The sequence below is a fragment of the Bos javanicus genome, chromosome 9, assembly GCF_032452875.1.
Source record: "Bos javanicus breed banteng chromosome 9, ARS-OSU_banteng_1.0, whole genome shotgun sequence".
NCBI lineage: Eukaryota > Metazoa > Chordata > Mammalia > Artiodactyla > Bovidae > Bos > Bos javanicus.
The window spans coordinates 34370562-34392869 of NC_083876.1; the positions used below are offsets into that span (position 1 = coordinate 34370562).

Consider the following 22308-nt stretch of genomic DNA (forward strand, 5'->3'; position numbering starts at 1 on the left):
ACTAGAACTGGAGGTGCCCTTATTGATGAAGGACTAAAACAGTCTAGTAAACCAGACAACTGAATGCCCCTGACATTGTACCTTATGCCCTGGTAAACACGTGGACCTTGCAGAAGTCTGCAGCTACAGCTCCTTCTTCTTCACGCTTCCAATGAAACCCAAGTTCCCTTCCTGTTTAGGCCTCCAGTCAGGTTTTAGGCAAACCAATGGTCTGAGAGCACTAATATCTCCCAGCAGAGCTATATATTTCCTTCTCTGATCTATTTTAGGGTTTGACTCTCAAAGAAACCTATTTCCAAGCATTTGAGAAACATCTTGCCATGGTCTCACACATACTACTGCACCGTTTCCATATGTTTTAAGTAGAATATATATATATTTAAAGTTCTCCTCGCTTTTCTATTTCAATTTTATTAAATGCATCATTAGGATAATTTTAAAAATTATTTTTCCTCAATATCAAAATAAAACCTTATAGGTCCTTGGTAGACTTTTGTAGTGAAATAAATCTAATATTATTCTTAAATATATCAAGTGCTAAGAAAACATATGGTTTTGGTACCATACAATCATTCCCTAAAATTATACTCCCTGATGTGTAAAGCCTATGGACTCAGCCAAAAAAGAAAAATTTAAAAACCAAGCACTCTTAATCAAAATGAAAGTTCTTTTTTTTTACTGATGGCTTACTGTTTCCTTACTTAAGGGTGAAATGAAATATATCTCCCCAAAAAGTCATTTCCAAACAAAAGTCCACAATATGAAATTATAACATGCAGAACCCCAAGAATTTACACAAACTACTGAGGGAGTAATCATAACCCTGAACCCACACGGCAAAACCACACTGTGTATAATAATGGTGTTCACCCCCTTCACACTCAACGCTGGAGAAACTTTAGGTTAGGTCTGTAAGTTAAGTGCAGCCCTGCACAGTCAAAGAAAATTTCCATGTGTCTCTAGGAGAGTTGTTTAAAAGATTCCACATTTTCTCATTCCACATTTTCTCTGAAGTTCACATCTTTGCAGCATCAACAATAGTAACTGTATAACTTCTTTATATAAGAAGAACTAAGCTAGATTATATTTTTAAATGGTCATACATATTTTCTGGTGTCAAATCTGAAATCTCCATCTCGCATGCACCACAGACTTTTGTTTGAGTAATTTAGTGGCTATCAAACTGACGGTATAATTCAGGCGGAGAGTTTTGCCTGCTACACATTTCTACAAAACTAAAAACCATTAAGATTCTTCTTTTGAGAGAGTGGTTGTCCTACAGAAAGCAGAGAGGAAGTAAAATTTTCATGGAGGCAAACAGAGAACAGGACAGAGAGTAGGGGGAGAGAAGTATCTACAACGTCACTGATGAGACTACTAGAGTACTGAATTTTGCCCGCAAAAATGCTCAAAGAGAAAATGAAATGGTTTTATACTTTCTAAGACAAGCTATAAGTAAATTCTAGTTTATCTAGCAGTGTAACAGCTGGATATCTTCTGATTGGTACTTGTTACAGTTTTAATGGATTTTCTTAATGATGACATTGGATGACAAAATCCTATTTTCAGAATTTTTTATTCTTACATTATTTTCAGAACAATCTAATGCTGAGTATGAAAGTGAAAGTCGCTCAGTCATGTCCAACTCTTTGTGACTCCATGGACTATACAGTCCATGGAATTCTCCAGGCCAGAATACTGGAGTAGGTAGCCTTTCCCTTCTCCAGGGGATCTTCCCAACTCAGGAATCGAACCCAGGTCTCCTGCATTGCAGGTGGACTCTTTACCAGATGAGTCACCAGGGAGGCCCAAGAATACTGAAGTGGGTAGCCTATCCCTTCTTCAGCAGATCTTAGTATAATTAAGTGTATTTCTTTTTTGGCATTCTGAATCTTTTAAAAAGTGGTAGCTTATGTATTTTAAGTTTTCCACTGTATTGTTTTCCAGAATTGGAATACCAATTCCCTACCTATACTGGGAGTAAGACTTTCTTGTATTTATTCATTAATTCAGCTATGTATTGAGCAGCTATAAACCTAGAAACTATATTAGGCATGAGGCTACAAGGTAAAATTTCTCCCTTAGTCCAAAGCAATTTATTTAACTTATTGTACCTGGCCCCAAAGAAAATTAGCAATCTTTTTTGTTTTCAAAATTTTCCGTAATCAAAGATTTTTCTAGAAGAGTTTCAAAAACTAGCTGTGACTTTCTCAGCAATAGCTTTAAACATGAAAACACTATTTTCTGGCATAACGGACTAAAAGCATAAAGCATGTAAAGAAAATGAATAAAGATAATGAAGCCAAGAGCTAAATATAACCTCATACAGTTTCAAATAACAGTTAATTTAAACCAGGAAATGTCCATGAAAAGTAAAGGAAAAATTTTCTTCCTGCCACAGATTCATAAGGGCAGACTGCTGAGGCAGTTAAGAAGGCTGGCCCAGGGGTCAGAGTGGCTTTTTTCACCACTGTGTGACTGTGGACAAGCTAAACCAAATCCCTTATTTAAAATGAAGAGGACAATGGTATTTGTCTCACAGGCTGGTTGGGAGATTAAACGACATAACACCTATAAAGTAATTAACACTTTCTGGTAAGGGTTCCCCCGAAATGCTAGTTCTCATCATTCACCTCAGAACCCGATTAGTGATTGAGGGCACAAGCGGGAGCCAGACTTAAAGAGTTTGAATCCCAGCACCACCACATCCTTAGCGATGTTCCTGTTTCCTCCTCTGTAAAATGGGTAAAATAATACATTCCTCACAGGGTTTCTGTGATCTTAAATTAGCTTCAAGCACTAAAAGGGTCACTGGGATTTAGAAAGTGTTCCACAAACGCTAGCAGTTGTCATCATCTTGCCAATAAGAACACCAAGGTCAGTCCCCATGAGAGAAAGCGTGCTATGACACCAGGAGGAAGTGCTCACAAACCATCACTCACAGAAGGTTATTTTTAAAACAGGTACAATGCACCATGTATTCATAACCTTGTAGAGTCTTCAAAAGCCTACAAATATCAGATATTTTGACAAATATAAAGTATTTGATGCCAAGAAGTTGGTCTTTCTTCCTGCTCAATGGCACATTTATAACTTTGAGGCTACACATTCCAAGTAACTGAACACATGTGAGGAGAAAAGAAGTTTCTACATTTAATACTATTTCTTCGGCAACCAAATTTTATAGAGAGAGAGAGATAACCATTCTGATTGTATATGTGCTCACCCAGTCAGAAAAATATCCTAAGCATAGAAACAACAGTTTTGAAGTTTAAAGATGAAAAACTTACTTCTGAACTTAAAATTTTTAAATCTTATGTTTGATCGAAATACATTTTCTACTTCCCATGAAAGTGAAAGAAAGTGAAGTTGCTCAGTCGTGTCCGACTCTTTGCAACCCCATGGACTGTAGCCTACCAGGCTCCTCCGTCCACAGGATTTTCCAGCAATAGTACTGGAGTGGGCTGCCATTTCCTTCTCCAGCAGATCTTCCCAACCCAGTGATTGAACCCAGGTCTCCCACATTGTAGGCAGACGCTTTACTGTCTGAGCCACCAGGGAAGTCATAAATGGCATTATATATTAATTTTCAGTTAGCAATGTAATTCTTTGAATTTGTGGACATAAGTATCTTTAATTCTGTAACCAGATCTCCTCCTTTGATTTTTGAGCTATATGACTTCTTTTCTTAGCACCTGTGATGATTACTTTTATACGTCAACCTGACTGCAGCCATACAGTGCTCAGATATTTGATGAAATGTTATTTCTGGTTGTGTCTGTGAAAGGTTTCCTGAAGAGATTAGCATTAGAAGTGGTAGACTGAGTAAAGCAGATTGCTGTTTCAAATGTAGGTGAGTCTTGTTCAATTCAGTGAGGATCTGAATAGAACAAAAAGGCAGAGGAAGGGAGAAATCCCCTCTTCCCTCCCACTCCCTCCCTTTCTCTCTGCCTTACTGATGAGCACGGACATCATCTCCTCCTGCCCTTAGACTGGAACTTGTACCATCAACCTTTCCCGGGTTCTAGCTTGCAGACAATCAGCTTCCGTAGCTGCATGAGTTGCATGAGTTAATTCTTCTGCCTCAACATCAACTTCCAGGCTACCCTCTCTCCTTTCTACCTCTTTCCTGACTCCAATCAATACCACATACTTGGAGGTCAATGCCTCTATTTTTCTAGCCCAGTATCTGCAAACTTCTGTGGAATAAGTCATGACAACAATTATATATTTTTCAGGCAAAGTACCACAAAATACATTTAACTTCTCATACATAATCTACTCTGGTTCATTCATTTACCTATTTACCTAAAACTATGCATATTTAGAATATGTCCTTATAGCATAAATTTACCCTCTAATAATAATGACTCTAGGAAGCACTAATACCATGTTCAAAGCCCTACCTAGCTATGCAGGAAAGTGAAAGTGAAAGTGAAGTTGCTCAGTCGTGTCCGACCCTCATCTACCCCATGGACTCAGCCTACCAGGCTCCTCCATCCATGGGATTTTCCAGGCAATAGTACTGGAGTGGGTTGCCATTTCCTTCTCCAATGCATGAAAGTGAAAAGTGAAAGTGAAGTCGCTCAGTTGTGTCCGACCCTCAGAGACCCCATGGACTGCAGCCTTCCAGGCTCTTCTGTCCATGGGATTTTCCAGGCAAGAGTACTGGAGTGGGGGTGCCATTGCCTTCTCCTGGGGTGCCACTGCAGGAAAGGGTTAACTCAAATCCTATACATTTCTAAGAAAGGACTGGCCCATGTCTGGTTCATGGGAGATGAGTTCTGAGCTCTCATTATATTCTATGTGATAAGAGGATTTTGGGGTGCCTGAGGCCTTGGGCCATGTGGTACTATTAAGATGGGACAGTTTATACTAACAATGGGATTCACAATGAACTGTCTTTGCTCTGGGGGACCAGAATCTGAGTAGCTACAGTCAGTCATGCAGGCGCTACATGCTTCCAAGACTGAACCCCAATAAAAATCCCTGACCGCCAAGGCTCAAGTGAGCTCCCCTGGCTGGCAACTCTTTGTGAGGGTTGTCACAGATTCGTGCCAGGAGTGGAACTTCATTAGCAGAGGACAGTGGAAGCCTGTGCCCGGTTCCTCCCAGACTTCACCCCGTGCACCTTTTCTCTTCGCTGATTTCAGGCTCTATCCTTCAGCTGTGTTAAACTATAACCACAATTGTAACAGCTTTTTGAGTCCTTCTAGTGAATCACTGAGCCCAACCGTGGCCCTAGGGAACTCCCTGACCTCCTTTTTAGTTCAATGATCGAAATTTCTGTTAGAATTCTGAAAGTCTTGCTATAGCACTTTGTCCCATTACATAAGAAAATGTCATGATACTTTTCACCAACTCTTTCTCCTTACTTAACTTCTGATATTGTTCTACTTTAAACCCCTCAATATGATTGTGTCCAAGGATGTTGCTATTGAAGTAAAGGACACAGCAGAATACTGGACTTAGGATTAAACAACTTAAAAGCCTTAGATATTGTCTAAAAATGAAATACATAATGTTAGGTGGAAAAGCTTAGAAGATTTTCTCTAGGAAGTAATTTGCTGGCACTAAACATACAATTTCAGTTCATTTGTTTAAAATTAAAATGTCATTTATTGGATGGCAGGTATGCAGTGATGCTTTTAACACTATACACAGTTCCTTTTCATCTCTTACTTATATTTAAGCATTCTTCCATTTTTTAATCTTCTACTTTTTTTTTTTTTTTTTGCTGTCTTCACATTCTCAAACATTTTTATGTGTACTTTTGTTCTCATTCTCATTTTTGTCTAACGGATCATAGTTCCTTGGCATTAAAATCCCTGAGTACTTTCCAAATGTCCTCCTATGAATCATAATCAAAACTCAGAATACCACAGACTTGGTTTGTAGAACAAAGATACAGAGATGTAATTAACCCAAAGACGCAGGCACTGCTGTCTCAGACTTCCCCATCTCAGTCTCAGTTACTGGCAATCAATCCTGCCAGAAATTCAGGCCCAAACTCCCTTTTTTCCCTTCCCCGCTTTGTCTCCATATTCAAACCATCAGCAAATTCTGTTGGTTCCATTCTCAAAATACATCCAGAATCCAGCCACTTTCGCCACCACCGTAACAGCCTAAGCCACATCATGTCTTGCCCAAATCACTGCAATAGCTTCCAAACTAATCTCCGTCTTCGCCCTCACCTACAGTGGTCATTCTTGACACAGGAGCCAGAGCTGACCTGTTCAACCATAACTCAGATTATGTCACCACTCTGTTTAAAACCCTCCAAAGGTTTCCCATCTCATTCAGAGTCAGCACCAAAGTACCAACATGCATGCTTGCTCAGTCGTGCAAGTCATGTCTGACTCTTCAAGAACCCGTGGATTGTAGTCTGCCAGGCTCCTATGACTGTGGGATTTGCCAGGCAGGAATACTGGAGTGGGTTGTCATTTCCTCCTACAGGGGATCTGCCCGACCCAGGGACTGAACTTGCATCTCCTGGATCTCCTCCATTGGCAGGAGGATTCCCTACCGCTGCATTACCTGGGAAGTCCCCAGGTACCACCAATAGTTCTCAAGTCTTTATGTGGAGTCTCCACCTCCTACAACTCTCCCCCTCTTTCCCCTCCCAGTCACATGGCCTCCTTGCTATCCTCATACACACGTGGGTGCTCTGTCCCCAGTGCCTGTGTGCTTGTTCCTCCCCCAGATGTCTACATGGCTTGCTTCCTCACTTCAAGTATTTGCTCAAATGTCACTTTCTCAGTGAGGCCAGATGTGACCATCTCATCTAAGTTATATCCTTACCACGTTTAACCACCATCACTCCCCAAACTCCCTTCTGGGTTGTATTTTCCTTCATGGCACTTATAACTCTCTAATTACTATACAACCTACTTATTTTTTGTGTGTGCCTGGCTTCCCCCTCTAGAATGTAAGCTCCATGAGGGCACTTTGCTGCTTTTTGCTATATCCCCACCACCTAAGCATGCCCAGCACTTAAGAAACAGAAAATATTTACGGAATTGATGAATTTAATAAACGTGTTTAAGATGCAAAGCTCTAAATACTCAGAGATAACTAAACATATAGTTAGATAACTATATAAATACAACTACATAAAAAGAACAAATAATGATCTTTTGAGTATAACTTTTGGAGGTAAAATGTATTACAATGCCTGAACCTTAGAAGACTGCTGAGTGTGATTATTAATGACAGAGTTGACTGAGAGCTGCCCTCTGCCCAGTGCCCTTCCAACCCTCACTCAGGCAAAGCCCCACGTATACCCTTGATTGTGGTTGGCTCCCGTACCCCCAAGCCCACCATGTCCTGGTCAACGTGCCTGGCCTGCCTCTGACCACAGTCCACTCCCTGAGGATTCCCTGCTGTTTCCCAGCATTCCGCGAGTGGTTTTCATGGGTTTCCTCAGAGTTTTCTCCTAAATGTCACCTCAAAACTTTCAGCCCCTTTTGCATGGGATTAGACATTCTGCCGCTCCCCTTTCTCCTCAAGCTCAGACCAGCCAGGCCTGCTTCATGCACGATGACTGCATAGGCTAAGACTTTCACTGAGGATCTTCTGTTTTGAAATTTAAAGTAATTTCCTTCATGTCCCTTCTTTTAACCACATTCCCAAAGATTATCATCATAACATAATGGTTTGTTATAAAGGCTTTATTATTGCTATTATTTGGATATTTTATTTTAAATTGGAGGACAATTGCTCTGTAATGTGTGTTGGTTTCTGCCCTACAACAATGTGAATGAGCATTAATTATATATATATATATATTCTTTTCCTCTTGAGTCTCCCTTCCACCCCACTCCTCTAGGTCATCACAGGGCACCAGGCTGAGCTCCCTGTGCTATACAGCAGCTTCCCACTGGCTATCTATTTTACACATGATAGTGTATATATGTCGATGCTACTGGAAATTTTTTAAAAAAATCCTCTGTACTGCCAACATTTCTTTTATGCAGAGATGTCAAAAGAATAAGGGTGCTTTCTAATGAATTATTCTTCCTTTCACACCTACATTATTCCTATTATTTTGTGCTAAAAACTTCTTGTAACAGTTTTTATAGTTCGGTCTATAAAACATTACTAGTCAAGAAACAATTTTTGCGGAGATATGTTACTAGACAGTGGAGACCATGCATGCTGTGAAGAATAAGACAATAATTTCTGAATTGATGGTGACAGATTCACAGGCCAAAACACATTTTCCAGTAAGAAATAGCCCAACTCAGAGCCTGAAACTGCCAGATATCTAATGTTTGTGTCTGTATGTTCCAGGTCATGAACATTTAACTTGGTGTCTATAACCTCATATCGGTGCATTTACTGCATTTTTTCCTGACTTTAGCATTCTACTCTGGTAGTGGTAGCCCCATTCTTTGTATCTCTTAAACTAGGAATGCTAAGTCACTTCAGTCGTGTCCGACTCTGTGTGACCCCATAGATGGCAGCCCACCAGGCTCCCCCGTCCCTGGGATTCTCCAGGCAAGAACACTGGAGTGGGTTGCCATTTCCTTCTCCAATGCATGAAAGTGAAAAGTGAAAGTGAAGTCACTCAGTCGTGTCTGACTTTCAGCGACCCCATGGACTGCAGCCTACCAGGCTCCTCCATCCATGGGATTTTCCAGGCAAGAGTACTGGAGTGGGGTGCCATTGCCTTCTCCGAAACTAGGAATACACCTCTCATATCCACCCTACTCATTTCACCCCATCTCTGCTCATGGCCGGATTCTACCTAGCTATTTCTTTTAGTCAAACCTGAAGGAATTCTCTTCATCTATGCCAGAGAAAACTCCTCTTGTACTGATTTTATTTCTTAGACCTTCTTCTCATGTCCTGTCCTACATGAATGTGGAGACTAGATGACCATCTGCCAGGTCAATTCCTGAGGTAAATGGGACAGGGGGCAGAGATGACACCTAAGATGCTCCAAATTAAAGATTCTGTGAAGTAATTTTGACTCTTTCAGTGATACATCCTGTATTGTGCTCTCCATGGAGGCTGAAAGCCATTCTCCCCAACCCACAAGCAAGATGGGAACCAGCCTCTTCCGTTCCTGGAGCCACCTTAGTTTCCTCGGTGACTCGCCAGGGGTGACTCTCCTGGCGCGTTCATCTCTTGCAAATGTTATTTGTCTCTACTCTTTTTAATCTTCATGGGTCATTTCTATTGTTTTTGAATAGTTCTCAACGTCTCAGTGACTTGGGAAACTCAACCCTACTAAAAACCTGTGTGCATGCATGTGTGGTCGTGTCCGACTCTTTGCAACCCAATGGACTGTAGTCCCCCAGGCTCCTCTGTCCATGGGATTGACCAGGCAAGAATACTGCTGTGGGTTGCCATTCCCTTCTCCAGGGGATCTTCCCAACCCAGGGATCGACCCACATCTCCTACATCTCCTGCACTGGCTGGCAGATTCTTTACCATTGGCACCACCTGGGAAGCCCAGAGGCATTAATTTCCATCTTACCTCACAGCTGCATACCTACTCACTTACTCATTTTCAATTAACTCCTCAGCAAAATCCTTATTCTGAAACATTAGATTTTTGCCTCTTCTCAAAAGTATTCAGTTCTTCCTTTATCACCTATATTTGGGGACAGTGACACATCATCCAAATTTACAGAGAAAACTGAAATTATCCGGTGTAAGTACAATGTCCCTAAACTTATCTTAATATCTTTATCTCTAATCCTAAATGGAAAGAAGTCATGGAGAGTGCCATCCTGGAAAGATAGAAGAAAGGCAAAAAGATCTTTTCAGGACTTAGGGAGCACACAAATATCCACGGCCAACCAGGCACAATGTGTCCACTGCTGTTCAGGAAACAGTGCAAGTCCAGACAAAGAGGAGACAGGAGAGCCATGGATAGCTCATTACTTATTTCCCATGTAAAACCACAGAGGTCTCCTCTTTTCTACAGTCCTTTAGGCATGTCATGGCATAGTATGGTAGACTCAAAAGATCTAACTTGAAATTAGTAATGGGTTGAATTAGGTCCTACAAAAATTCCTGTGTTGGAGTTTTAATACCCTCAAAATATGACCTTAGTTGGAAACAGGGTCCAAATAAACCACAGATATAATTAAGATATAACAATTATAATTAAGTTAAGATGATGTCTTACTGGAGTAGGATGGGCTCCTAATCCAATACGATGGTTATCTTTATAAAAAGGGGCAATTTGATGACAGAAATGCATAAACAGGGAGAATGCCATGACAAGATGCAGCGTGAGATGAGGGTGAAGTGTCCACAAGCCAAAGAACACTGAAGACTGACGGAAACCACCAGAAGCCGGGAGAAAGGCATGGAGCTGGTTCTCTCGGCCTTGGAAGGAACCGATCCTGCTGATGCTTGCATTTGGGACTTCTAGCCTCACAGAACTGTGAGACAATAGATTTCTGTTGTGTGAGCCACTCAAGTGGAGGCATTTTGTTATAGTAGCCCTAATAAACTATATGCAGTCCTAGTCCTACAATGTTCTCATTCCTAAAATTGTTGTTCACTAAGTCGTGTCCAGCTCTTTGCAACCCCATGGACTGCAGCACTCCAGGCCTCATTCCATTCCTAAAGTAGGGATCGTAATTTTTATTATATATACACCAAAGGCTGCTATAAAAAATAAACATATAGTGCTTATCAAATACTAGGAACTACGCTAGGTAATTCACATGGGTTAACTCATTTAATCTTCACCACAATGCTGTAACACAGATACTAATATTGTCCCCTTTTCACAGCTGAGGAAACCGAGACACAGCAGAATAGTAAGGAAAAGCAAAGTGAAAGTCATTCAGTAGTGTCGGACTCTTTGCAACCCCATGGACTGTATAGTCAATGGAATTTTCCAGGCTAGAATAGTGGAGTGGGCAGCCTTTCCCTTCTCCAAGGGATTTTCCCAACCCAGAGATTGAACCCAGGTCTCCCACATTGCGGGCAGATTCTTTACCAGTCAAGGTCACACAGAAAGTGAAGGGGCCAAGATATAAACCCATGCAGTCTGACAGTATTACCCATGAAATAACTATCTTTGTAAACTATCAAGGTCCTTCCAAATTAAATAAATCACCATCATCATAACCACTTCCCTACTCAAGAGCCTCTATTTCCCACAGCAGTAATAACAATTTTCTCCTCCAAGAGCTTCCACAGTCTAGTTCTGGCCTGTCTCTTCAACTTTAGCATTCACTTCCTCCCCACACAAACTCTCCCTTCATGCTTAACTGCTCATCCTTGCTTGAGCACAACTCGTATTTTATCCTCAATTCCCACTGTTACTCTCTATGAGGGTTCCCTCTACCTGATCCACATCAACCTCCTATCTTTCTCAAAGAGCACACTACTATCTAGCAACAGCATTCCCTAGCAACTCTATCCACAAGTGGCCTCCCCTATGGCCCCATACACGCATTGCTCAATACTCTTTGGGAATTCAGGGATGATGCCAACCAAGAAAGTGCATCTGCCCTTTTATAAAATGGTAAAACAAAGAAAATATCTACACAAACCACTAAAGAAAAAGGAAGTAAGAAAATTCCCTGACAGTCCAGTAGTTAGGACTCTGAGCTGCCATTGCAGGGGGCATGGGTCTGATCCCTGGTTGAGGAGCTAAGATCCTACAGGCCAAAAGAAAAAGAATTATATGAGAATTACAAAGTACTACTGAAATTTATAGAAATCAATACTTCCAACTGAGTTGAAGAAGGATGGATACACTGAGGGGCATCTGAACTGGGTCTTAAAAAGGGATCAGGAAGAATGTCTATAGCTATCTATCTATAACTATCTTTAACTATGCCCACTAATTAATACACTCAGTACTAATAACATGCACACTGAGTTACTTGAAGATACTTGTTTTCTCCTTTTCTCACATTTATTGTTTCAGTCCTCTCTGAATCCAAAAGGGCTCTGAGACAGATCACACCTGCTCAGGTATAAGCCTCTGGGAGGCGGGGATCTTAGATCCCCTTAGATCTTCTTTGTCTTCCCTATGGTGTCATGCACAAATGATTATGTGCAACACAGGCCTTCAAAAATATTTGTGGAAAACAAGGAAAGAATTCATGAAGAAGGTACAGAAGATAGGAGAGAGACTGTCATGAAAGGAGATAAGGGAATTAGCATGATTTTTCTAAGAAGTTCTCCTTGACCTGGCGGCTACCCCACTCCTTAGCTCACTCCTCTTCCTGCGCCTTTGCTTAGCTGGTGGCTATGCGTGCAAGGCTTTCTCTCCTCCCCCTTTTGGCATAAAATCCTCTGAGGCCCAGTTCATTCTCCCCTCCTTGCTGAGTATTCTTCGCCCACGTAACCTTCACAGACATTTTTCTTCCTGCAATCCTGTTGCAAGGATTTGTCTGTTCAACACTTAATTGTTCTCATAAAGTTTCATACTCAGTTATCCTTCTCCAACCAGACTTTATAGCTCCTGAAGGCTGGAAACCATGTTTTTTTCTTTTTTTTTTCTTTTTTGCATGCTGCCCTGCTTTGGCTTCAACCAGACGTCCCCTCAAACATGAAGTACCTGGCAAGTACTTGCTGAATGACTAAATCCTTTCAGTATTTCTATCGCTAAAGTAGAACGTTCTTTCATCTGACTCTCAGGTTCAAAAGTACACTGGAAAAAATTATATATCAAAGCATTCATTCCTGGTAACACAGATTTATCTTTTCTAAAACTTGCAATCACTGAACCAAACTTCAGTGGCTTCACCAACAAGAAAAAAAGGTGTAAGCGCACAAAGAAGGGTCTGTTACATAACCACCCGAACACTGCTAGCTCCATTCAACTTCTTTAGGCACAGGATTTATCATTTTATGGCAATTTAGTAGTATAAATACTGCCAACACATTTCTTCCCCAAGAAAGAGATATTGAAAGTGGCCCAACTTACCCTAAAACTTGCCAGATTACATTTAACAAGTTGAAGTGAAACTGAATTTTTCAAGTTCCTGCAGCAGATACTCAAATACCATTTGTTAATTTGAATTTTATTTAGAATAACTCTATGCAAGTCACAGTAAATCTAAAAACTATTCATGCTGAAAAGCTTAGAACCCTAACAGAGCATGTGATTAACAGGATCTCTTACGGAAACAATACTGGTTTCCGTAAGAGAAAAGAAGTGGATCTTAAATTTTTACACTAGAGTTTAAGAAATGATAAACTGAACTATTGCATAAAAGTAATAGATCAATTATTATTCTGCTCTCTATTTCACCTGGGTTCTCATTAGAACCAACATGCTCTAACTTGTGAAAGACTTACATTCAAATTAGAGGAAAAAAGAAGAAATCAACCTCATATCTAAGGGAGACAGCAAAAGACACTTTAACTGGTTAACTCTGCAGGCTTTTCAGTGATTCTAAGAAATCAGTTTCCTCTGAGAAAGGTAACTGTGAAAAACATTTCAAAATTGCTTTAAAACTATGGGCTGTAAAAGTAAGTGGAAACATTCCATTTCAGCTGCCTAAGACATTGACATTGTTGGGCTCCTCTTCTTGGCATCCCCCAAACCCACTGACCCAATATTGGCTAAGTCTGCTTTCTAACACCTTTAGCAGCATCAGTATGAACATGCTTTTAAAATGATTACATCTTAAGTCCTGCCTAATTTTATTACTGTGAAAAAACACGACCACTGGCCTGCAACCACAAATTAATTCTACTAGAGTCTATTTTCCTGAACAAAAATGAAACAAAGCTCACGTTCTGTTTCTATACATGCCATTCTTTTTAACCAAAAATACTGCTGTTAAGAAGTCTGGAGTATAAGCGAAGTTTCCGAGCTCTTTCTGACATGGGCAGCCTCTATGTTTTGACCACATGGCTAATGAATGCCCCATACACTCATGTGACCACTGTTGCCAGTCTCACTCTCCCATAAAAATGGGGTAGAGAAATGTAAAAGATATTACTGAAAGTCCAAATGCAACACCACAATCTGCTGCCAAGCCCTTTTTAAAAAAGATTTTCTAAAATAAAAAAGAAATGTAGAGGAAAGTGATCCGTTTGAGGAGAAAATAGATTAGACATAGGGGAGAAGGGCTTTCAGACACTGTAATGTGTATCTGAATGAAACGCTGAAGCAATCTTATGCATGATCAATACTTAACCAGTTAGCAAATATTAATACTTTGCTCTAACAAATAAAAGTGCTAAGTAGAAACTATACACAACTTGTATTTCAAACACTAAAACTCACCATATCGTCTACCTTCACATAATTAAGTCACTTTTAATTTCCAAGATTTTCAAATCCAGATGAGCAGCAGTCATAAAATTAGAACCCCAGAAGACAAATGCTTACATCCCTCCTGGACAACCTCACTTAAACCTTTCTAAACAGAGAAGAACTCAAAGGCCTCCTTCATAAATCCATTCTAAAGGTTAAAACATTCAGAAAAACTTCCCCGTATTTAGCATAAATCCCTCTTGATGCCTGCTGTAAGTCGATTTCCTCTTCTTTTTCTTCAGGGAAGATGGAAAACAGCTGTTCAACATTCCCTTTCAGGCCCCTTTTTCCTTCCTGCCAGGCCCATTTCCCCCTTGGGAGAAGTGTAAACACTGCAGGTGATTCCTAAATCCAGCTGGCCCCTACCCGATTATCCAAGGGGCTGGTGAGCTCGGCCCCGTGCGAGCCTCCTAGGATGCTGTCATCCAACTGCCAAGGCCCCAAGAAGAGCTCTTTACCAGAATCTGTGGAATTCCAGAAATCCTTTACTTAGAGTCTGTCCTCAGATATAGTCAAGACAACAAGAATAGCACTGTGTCAAGAAGAAAAGCTGACAGTTGCAACTGTAAAGAAGGTAAGCAGTGTTATCCTGCAGCCTGGCGGACTTCACTACCACTCTGCCCGGTGTCAGGGTGTTGAGTGCACCCTGGCATGAAACATTTTTAAACTACTTGATGATTTTTATCATGCAATTCTTGAGTTCCTTTGTCACTAACGCAACTTTCTGGATATAAGCTTACTTTAGAAATGCAATAACCCTTTCAATACTCCAAGGTGCAGAACTACTCTAAATGAAGGTGTTAATCTGTAGTCTTTTATTTCTTTTTTTTCACTTTTTAAAATATGTTTATTTGAAATAAATGAGCACTGTTCACAGCTCTTCTCTGCTCCTTTTTCCCTGCCACCTCTGTTTCCTTTGCATTCTGTCCTGTTTTTTTTCATAATAGGTATTTTAGAGGGATGACAATCCCCTCTCCCCTGCCAACCTGCCAAAGATCCCTACATCCATCTCATACAAATGCAGATGAGCAAATTCTAATGAAAAGTGACTTCAGCATGGATTTCCAATCCCTAAGAAGTAGAGACCACACAGTCTGAAGAAGAGGATGTGACAGTAAAATGTATGCAAAGATAAAAAAGGGCACTTTTGGTTTCCGGAACAGAACAGACTTGTTCAAGAGGCCCATGGGCCTCAGCCAATTACCATGATCCATTTGATCTTTCTGCTAGGGAGGACTGTCGCTTCATCTAGGACATCACTGGCATCCCCTGGTTCACCAACTGTGCTCCCAGTCTATTTTTTTTAAATTAGTAATCTCTAGGTTCATAACACAATATGCAGAGCACTACATTTTACACTAATGCTGTTAACTCCCACTTCAAGAATTGCTAACAAATATCCCCATTTTTCTCACAATAGTCATTAGACTCCAACAGTAAAGCCAGTACATTGCCTGTGTACTTCATCAATAAAAATATTATAGACCCACAGCTTGGTGAGCCCATTTCCTTTACAAATTCTTTTTAAGAGTTATGAAATGCTGACTCAGCTTTGTTGTGGTATAACATCTGCACGCATTAAATCCCTTTTGCTTAGTAGCTAAGTTTGTTACACATGAGAAAAATGCAAAAACCTTAATTTAATCAACAAATTTACAACCCTATGGCATCTGTATATGAAATGAATATTTCAAATGGAAAGATTTAAATGACTGTGCTGCTGCTGCTAAGTCACTTCAGTCGCGTCCGACTCTGTGTGACCCCATAGACGGCAGCCCACCAGGCTCCCCTGTCCCTGGGATTCTCCAGGCAAGAACACTGGAGTGGGCTGCCGTTTCCTTCTCCAATGCATGAAAGTGAAAAGTGAAAGTGAAGTTGCTCAGTCATGTCTGACTCTTAGCGACCCCATGGACTGCAGCCTACCAGGCTCCTCCATCCATGGGATTTTCCAGGCAAGAGTCCTGGAGTTAAATGACTGTGGACCTACTCAATTTCTACTGAATGATCATGTACACTAAACACATAGGGAATTTTACTATGATAATCCTAATATTTTCCACTAATTAAGTAGAGAGGCCCTGTTAATTCCATAAATAATACCAAAAATATTTTTCGCATGTGGACACACACATACACTCAGTTGCAAATTCTCTGTCTAGAGCAAAGCAGATGGATGCAGTCTACAATGGATACACAACATACGCATAACTGAGAGTTAACTACACACATGTGTTTTGTTATATTTTTAAAAACAGGACTACACTTACCTAATGGTTATAACTATTCTCAAATATAAAATGCCCAAACAAATCATGCTATTACCAGGATGTTTATAGCTTCTACATATTACTAAAGAGGGAAATTCTGTTCTTTCAGAAATTGTTTACTAACATTTGATGACAACACTTACCAAGATCATGTTTATGGACTACCCTAAGGGAGCTGGAACAAATAGAAGGAAATCCAGTGGTAATCTTAAAGCACACTAAAATTCATAGTGTTATCTGGAATTAAGGACAGAACTCCATTCAAGAAATAAACAGATGGAACTTGCCTGGTGGTCCAGCGGTTAAGACAGCACGCTTCCAAAGCCAAGGGGTGCAGGTTCCATCCCTGGTCTGGGAACTAAGATCCCACATGCTGTGCAGCATGATAGGGTGGGGTGGGGGTGGGAAAGCAATCATTCTCCAATAAAATTAATTTAAAAAAAGCAATTGTACTCCAAACAAATTAATTTTTAAAAATTAAAAAAAAAAATAAACAGATGGTCGCAACCATCATTTCTTCTTTTTCCAAAGTAAAATCATTCCCTTTTCTTTTCTGTGGTATTTAACAGACTCTCTAAACACTGCCTCCTGCAGGTTTATACTCTTCTGGGCATCTGACAGAGGATCTGAAATCCATACCCTTGATATGCTGGAGCTTGCTGAGACATGCAGACGGAAGCAACACAACTGGTAAAACACCCAAAAACCTGAAGCCAGCAAATGAGAGCTGAGCAATGAGCATAGGGCTCTGTGGGAATCAGAAGGGGCCCCAGGATGGAACCCTGATGAGGATGATAAGAGATAAGCAGAGTGAGAGGAGCGTGCTATGGGAAGAGGGCCCCAAAGCAGCCAGTTTACAGAAGCTTGAAAAACACATAAGCAAGCATTCCAGGGAGCTGACAAATCATGGACAGTAATGAGTAGTAAATGGGATAATAAATTAGATCTGTAAGAAAATGAAACGTAAGAGTCTTTAATAACATGGATGTGGAATCATAAAGGAGAAAAGTAGAATAAAATATGCCATTTAGGTTAATCTGAAATTTAAAATAGGCCACTGCTACTGCTGCTGCTAAGTCACTTCAGTCGTGTCCGACTCTGTGCGACCCCATAGACGGCAGCCCACCAGGCTCCCCTGTCATTACTTGTAAATGACAGACAAATCTCTTCTTTTCATGGTATTTCCATTGCTACAGCTCTAAAATAAGGATAAGACACCTGCTCTATATCACTCTTCATTTCCGCTAGGCTAAAAAATGAAAATATTAGAATTCTTTGGAAAAATATTGAATTACTTTCTCATGCTCACGCTCAGTCATGTCTGACTCTTTGCCACCCCATGGACTGTAGCCTACCAGGCTCCTTTGTCCATGGGATTCTCCAGGCAAGAATACTGGACTGGGTAGCCATTTCCTCCTCCAAGGGATCTTCCCCACCCAGGGATCAAACCCACCCTTCCTGTGCCTCTTGCACTGCAGGAAGGTTTTTCACCACTGAGCCATGGGGAAGCCCTAGGCAGTTTTAAATAGAAGCATTCACATAGCTGTATGATCTACCAGGGACTCTTGTTTTCCTTCCATTGTCTAATGCACAGGAATTCATAAGCAAGAGTTTATTAGGCTCCTTTTTATCCTGTCCACAACACTACCTTTTTTTCTAGTATGATTCTTTTCAGTAATATCTCTCCACCATGCCCTAATCAAACCACTCTTCTACATGCAAGTAGGAGCTGTGAAACACTAAAGTTAGATGGGTAAGAACCTGGGACTACATTTATTTATTAAAATATATAGAAAGATTTTCTTTAAAGAAAAATCACTTCAATTAAAAATATTATCTACTTAATGCAAGGTTTCACTTTTAAAATATATAATTTATATTAGAGTTGGGCATTAGAATCAGTAAGACTTTTTGAAATGCATCCATTTCTAATTACTGCCATCATCAAATAGAAGCATGGATCAGTGCCACTGAAATCTACGACTTTAAACTCTACTTCCATTCTGCCCTTAATTCATCAGATGAATTTCACTGGGAAGTAATTTCTTTTTGGTACTCTGAACTTATACACTTGCCGAATTCCCATGTCAGGCACTGACTCTTGGTTTAGATTACACTGTGTCATCCAAATACCCACTGGTAATTTGGTGACTCCCAACAAGTTTTTTTTCTACAAATCAACAAGCATACGTGCTAAGTCACTTCAGTCACATCTGACTCTGCGACCCCATGGACTGTAGCCCACCAGGCTCCTCTGTCCACAGCATTCTCCAGGCAAGAATACTGGAGTAGACTGACATGCCCTCTTCCAGGGAATCTTCCCTACCTAGGGACTGAACGCATGTCTCTCATGTCTCCTGCAATGGCAGGCAGGTTCTTTACCACTAGGGCCACCTGCAAAGCCCACAAATTACCATGGGTGAAGATAATGTAATTCCAAGATGAGAAAATCCTAAGGCATTTTATAATATAGTCAAAAGAACTGTCCTGTCCTCTACTTGGAGCCATTCTTTCAGAAGGATTGATGGACATGGAATCTCCACCTTACCCACTCCTTCATAATAGTAAAGATCCAGCCCTTCTCAGTAATCGGAATAAAAGGATCCACTACAATGATGACCTTCCCTCTACAAGAGGGTCTTGATCTCCTCAAAGGCCTGCCACAAACATATTCTAACATAAAAAAAGTTTTGGTTTTTTAATTTATGGGGGAAGAAGGTGAAAAAAGGATAAGAACATATACAAACATGCTAATGATATCTGGGCTTCTCACATGGCGCTAATGGTAAAGAACCCCCACCAATGCAGAAGACATGAGAGACACGGGTTCAATCCCTGCATGGGGAAGATCCCTGGAGGAGGGCATGGCCATCTACTCCAGTATTCTTGCCTAGAGAATTCCATGAACAGAGGAGCCTGGATGGATACAGTCCATGTGGTTGCAAAGAGTTGGGTATGACTGAAGCGATTTAGCATGCATGCAAGTAATATTTAATACACAGTGCAACTACAGAATGCTAATTTTTTACTAGTTTCTTTACCCCTTTGAGAAACAAACATTATTGATACAGTAAAACCTCAATCTAAATGCTGTATCTTCCTTATTCCTTTCCAATCATTTGTTGCAATTGTAATATTGAGTGGAAATCATGTAATTTCTTTCATGGGACAGAGTGTCATCCAACGCAAGTAGAAATAAATACCAAAATATTCAACTACAAATATTAAGAAATGTATAAACAAACATCTTAGTGCTTAATTGCAGAATGTATTTTCATCTATGATCTTAAAATACTTTTTCAGAGATTAAAAGAAACCTTTATAATGAGGTCTTGGGAAGGGCAGTACAACCTCAGTGAAGTTAAGAACCTCATGGATGACCATCAGATCCCCTCAAGGCAGCATTGTGGGATATTGGACTGGTCAACAAATCTCACTGAAAACATGTTATTAGCTAATTTGTGGACTAACTTTATAAATACTAAAGTAGATAGACACACAAATGTTAGGTATTATGATGGTCCTGACTTCATGTGGCTAACTTCTTACCCAGTCTTTCCATAACCAGGCCCCAAACCTCAGAGAGAGGAACTTTAAAAACCTTCTACCCAGCAGGCCCAGGAAGGTGCTAATAAGTCCTTCAGTGACAAGGGGTCTATACTGTTTTCTGTTGCAAATTTCCCTTTTGTCCACATTTTCTCTTCTCTATTTTTATAGAACACATCTTACCTGCACACTTTACAAAAGGACACATAACTATCTGTATGGTAACCTTGTAGTACATGATATACAAATTTCTTGCATGAATCCTGCAAACAATTTGGGGATCTCATTTTAGAAGTAGTCAGAATATTCTACAAAATATTGCATATCCTATTTCATTTCATACAAGTTATCATTTATTGCGAAATTAAAAAAAAACAAAAACTGAAGAAAAGGAAATTCCTGAAAGGTTAAGGTCTATTATGTGAAACATAAAATACTGGGGGAAAAAATTGTTTTGAAACTATTTCTCAGTGAGAACGTCCGTTCTCAAATTTAATGTCAACTAAACCATGACTCTCTAAAGCATGACTAATGAAAAAATGTTTAAAAGAACCCTATAACACGGAGATCCCTAGAAACTAAAAGTGTCATTTCCTGATCTAAGGAATTCCAAGTAAATGAGGTTCACCTCCTACTTATAAGCAATCGATTCGGTTTCAGCCTTCAATGCCCGCCAGCCTGAGCAGAGGTTGATGCCTCAGCCGAGCGATGAAAATGAGAAAATTCTGAGGTCACAAACAGCTTAGATTCCATCCGCGACAGAGCCCATGTGGCATTGCTCACAGAGCTTCCCAGCCTGTGAGTCAAGCACGCCCCACCCCCCACCCCACCACCAGGGGCTGCCTGGGAGTGAGGTTTACCAACAATTTCTCCAAGTGTCGGTGGAGCCTGGCGGCTTTGGAATCCGGCGTCTAGGGAGGCTCGAGACGTGCTTGCCTGGCTTCCACAGTCGCAGAGGCTGGCTGCCAGCGCCAGGATCGGCACACCCGATCACCACCACCCCAATTAACAGGGAGACGGAGGGAAAGGAGGGCGCGAAACTGTGCCAACCTACCGGGCAGAGGGAAGCCGGAGCCCCCGGCCGTCCGGGAAATCGCGGCTGGGCCGGCCGGACCCGACGCACAGAAAAGTGATCTCCGAGTTTTTACCGTGCGCCCAGCTCTGCGCTGGGCACCCAAGGGTTGGAAAGGGACTCAAAGCTGCCCTGCCGCCGGGGAAACTCACGGCTCCGGCTTCACGCCTCGCGCGCCCCCCAGTTGAGCTGGGCTCGGGCGCGCAGGTCGCGGCGCTCGGCGCTCGGCGCCCGGCGGGGGACGTGGCTCTGCGCTTGCCTCCCGCCGGCTCCCGGCCAGTCTGGCCGACGACCCGCCCGAGACTCCGGAAGAAAGTTGCGCGGCGCGGGGTCCAGAGCGACGTCCGCCGCGCGCCGCTGCCCACCACTCGCGCGCCCCTCCGCTTACCGCTCCCCGCCGCGGTTTCGTCCTCTCGGGCGTCGCCTCTCCAGCTTGGGCCCAGGCTCCGGAACCCCTTCCCGGCCCCCTTCTCTCCAAGGCGCCCGGGCCCCCGGCGCCCTCGGAGCCGAACCCTCAGCTCGCCAGCCGCGCCATGGGTGCGGGTGGGCGCCGCGCCACAGGATGCGCCGCTGCAGCCTCGGGCGGCGCTACTGCGAGCCGGGCCGGCGCGGGCGGGTGGGTGTGGGCGAAAGGGGAGGAGGGCGGGACGCGGCGGGCGCTGAGGCTCGCTGGAGGGAGGAGGAAACCGCAACGTCACCAGAGCCCCGGGCGGCGAGGATGGGAGGGGGAAACGGGGACCCCTTCCCGCTGCGGGACCCCAACCTCCGGCCCGCCCCGCTTTCTCGCCCTCCTCCTCCTCTCCGAGGACTCGCGGCTGTCGGCCTTCCCCTCCACTCGAGCCCGAATGCACGTACCCCTACCCTGCCAGGCCTCTTTGGCTTCAACTTGCTCTAGTTTCTAAGGACCCCACACGCTTTGGGTTCGACTCTAGAATCGCCCCAACCGCGGGGTACTTTTGGAGGCCCGAGGGGAGGAGCTGATGGATGCTTCACAACAGCTCCGGGAGAGGAAAACGTGGAGAGAACTTTACACCGGAGACTGTTCCCCGCTCCCCGCGCCTTTTCCAAAATTGTTACTCCGTTTCTCCCGGATTCGGTTTTTACTCTCTTCAGAGAGAAAGGAGGAAATCATCTATTTAGAAGCAGTTCCCGCTTTAACCGTTCGAACAAAA

General features: G+C 42.1%; 1 protein-coding gene across 3 annotated transcripts in view; it reads right to left on the reverse strand.

Annotated features, from left to right (window-relative positions):
- DSE (dermatan sulfate epimerase) overlaps window positions 1-21608 on the reverse strand; it is a 78114-nt gene extending 56506 nt beyond the window's left edge. Inside the window, exon 1 of one of the 3 annotated variants that reach the window (XM_061427504.1) lies at window positions 21525-21608. The gene's annotated coding sequence lies outside the window, so the exon portion shown is untranslated. The other 2 variants (XM_061427503.1, XM_061427502.1) reach the window with 2 other exon arrangements.
- Window positions 21609-22308: the final 700 nt, after the last annotated feature.